Raw genomic sequence first — 2,744 nt, 5'->3', positions numbered from 1 at the left:
CCACACCCCGCGCCCCGTCCCCGTCCCTCCTCCCGCGCGCCTGAAAGGGAAGATGGCGCTCAGCTAGCTCAGGAAGTGACGTCCCCTCATTTGCATGCCGGCGCAGCCAGCCAATGAGCGCAGTGTGTGCTTAGGGGCCCCTAGGCTCTTCCCACGGGCCCCTCTGGGACCCTGGACCCCCCCCAGACTCGAGGCTCTTGAAGGGGGTGGAGCCTGCTGGAGCTCCCTCCCCTAGACCCTCGTGGCCCAGTGGACTGCCTGCTTAGCCTCTTACCTCTGGGTAGGCTCCCGAGAGAGTTTTGGTTGGTGATGACGTCATTAAAGGGGTGGGGACAGTGCGTCGTCGATCATGTGACTAGTCACGTGGGTTCACAGTCTACTGTATTTGCATGGAATAGGGTGGAGCCAGTGGCAGTTGCAGGAGTATGAGGCCCCGCCCACACTTCAGAACCAATAGAAAGCCAACTCTGAGAATATGGCTTTGCTATTGGAGAATAGGACTTTGGCTCTCAGAATTTGGACTAGTGTGCGCATGATTAACACATCTTGGTGAACCAACAGGGTTCATCTTCTTCTAAGAAAATTTATGTCATACCTTTTCTTGAGGATTCTTATTTTTAAGTAACATTATATTTGCATAAACTCTTAAATGACCTAAAAGTTCACTTTTGCCCAGATACTTGAAAAGATGTGTAGTAGGAAGAGCTTTCAGAGTGAGTGTGAACCCCACTCATTGTATCGCCATGCCCCTCTCATGAAATGCCCTTCGTGTGTGGATGCGGCTGGAGGCCGGTGCAGATGGGAAATGAACCTCAGTACGCCTATGATTTAATGAGAGGGTAAATTCAATCACCTACGTTTAAATTGCTTTTCAGTCCCTCTTTTATAAGGCCCTAGCCTAGGCTAGTCCCTTGACAGCAATTCCACAGCCGTCCAGTTGGGCAGTTCCTGGACAGCACCCGCCCTGCCCCAGTCACAAAAGGCCAGTTCTTCCAGAAAACCAAACCTAAACTCACCTCTTGAGCTCCCAGGCCTATATGCTCACCCGTCTCCTCACCAGCAGTCAGCTTCATGTCCAGGCGCAGAGAACTATCTGTCCAAGCCAGTGCTTAGACCCTACCCTCTCCAAAACCTCTGTGCACCATCCATTGCCCTACATTACAGCTTATCTCTCTGCAGGATCTTGTGCTCAGTGTATCCTAAAGACTAGAAGCATAATATACAATAAATGTCTGCATCAATTTTTACATTGTGTTAAATGCTGGGTTGATGTTATTTGACCACAATTTGCTTTAATTTCCTACAGGGAAACAAATCATAATGGAAGGAGAGTTTGCTCTATTTGCTTATGAATTATAATTTAATTTGATTATGAATCACAGCATGAGAATGATGTCCCTGCACATCTTGAGAAATTATGGGTGGGATGAAAAGTATAGCTAAAGCCGTCCAGTCTCCTCTCCATGCAGATCGAGACGCTTTCAAACGCCTCGCTCTTGTTTCTTTCCGTTCCTGGAAAGGATAACAATCTCTGTTCATTTCTTCACCTTTCCTTCCCTCCTCGTCCTCACCTCTTGCTCTCCCACCACCACCATTCTGCAGAAACTCCTTTGTCATCAGTGATCTCCCAGTTGTTGAGCTCTAAAACAGATTTTATTACTCATCTCTCTGGACGCATTTTTCCACCTGATACTCCCACTTTCCTAAAACTTGCCTCCCTCAGCTCCACAAACTTACCCTTTAATCTTCTGCGGCTTCTGTCATTCTCCCACACCTTCCTCACACACCCTTGAAGGCTGAGATTCTCTGAATTTTACCTGCTTTCCTTCATCATTCAATATATGTGTACTGCCCACTTGCTGTTGCCAGGCATACTGCTAGGTATTGAAAATCCCTTGCCTTTCATTTTTATTTTCATGTTGTCCCTCATTAATCTTAACTACAAATTCAAACCTCGTTCTTTCAATTCCAAACCAATACCTCTTTGAGGTAAGAGTGTAAGGCTTTAGGTACATACTTTTCATCCCACCCATAATTTCAAACCACCACCTCTTTTCAGTGCTTATTTTTCTGGCTGCCAACTGAGCAGTTCTGCTTCGGTGTCCCACAGGCACTTAGGATTCAGAAGGTTCCAACTGGAGCCCATAGTACCCTCCTCACAACCTCTCTCGCCATAACCTGTATGCTTTCCTGTCTTTCACTTTTCCCACTTCTAACTCCAAATCTGATCTTTCATTTTCAGCCTCACTATTATTGTGTATTCCCATTATCTCCTGCTTGACCGCAGGTACTTGCCCCAGTCAGCTATTTTAATAATCCATCACAAAACATTCTGATCATGCCATGCCTCTCTTGCCTTTAACCATTCCCAAACCCCATATTTAGTTTCCTGCCACTGAGACACGATACCCAGTACCCAGTTTAAGGAAGAGGTTTTTCTTAAACCTCTGACTCACAGTTTTAAAGGTTTCAGTTCAGGGTCACCTGACTAAATCAGAAACATGACACTGGGTGTGGGGGTGCACGCCTGTAATCCCAGCACTTGGAAGGCTGAGGCAGGAGGATGATTGCAAGTTCGAGACCAGCCTGGGTTACAAAGTGAGCTCAAGGCCAGCCTGAACTGCACAGTGAGACCCTGTCTTAAAAAGATGAAAAAAGAAAGAAAGAAGAAAGAAAGAAAGAAAGAAAGAAAGAAAGAAAGAAAGAAAGAAAGAAGAGGAAGGAAGGAAGGAAGGAAGGAAGGA

General features: G+C 46.4%; 1 protein-coding gene across 1 annotated transcript in view; it reads right to left on the bottom strand.

The window, feature by feature from the left end:
• Adnp2 (ADNP homeobox 2) overlaps window positions 1–328 on the bottom strand; it is a 33,720-nt gene extending 33,392 nt beyond the window's left edge. Inside the window, exon 1 of the mRNA XM_005373127.2 lies at window positions 275–328. The gene's annotated coding sequence lies outside the window, so the exon portion shown is untranslated. The remainder of the gene's footprint in view (window positions 1–274) is intronic.
• Between the last annotated feature and the right edge of the window lie 2,416 nt (window positions 329–2,744).

This window comes from Chinchilla lanigera, unplaced genomic scaffold (assembly GCF_000276665.1).
Source record: "Chinchilla lanigera isolate Chin_1 unplaced genomic scaffold, ChiLan1.0 scaffold00001, whole genome shotgun sequence".
In the NCBI taxonomy this organism is placed as follows: Eukaryota; Metazoa; Chordata; class Mammalia; order Rodentia; family Chinchillidae; genus Chinchilla; species Chinchilla lanigera.
This window is presented reverse-complemented; position numbering and strand designations above follow the sequence as displayed.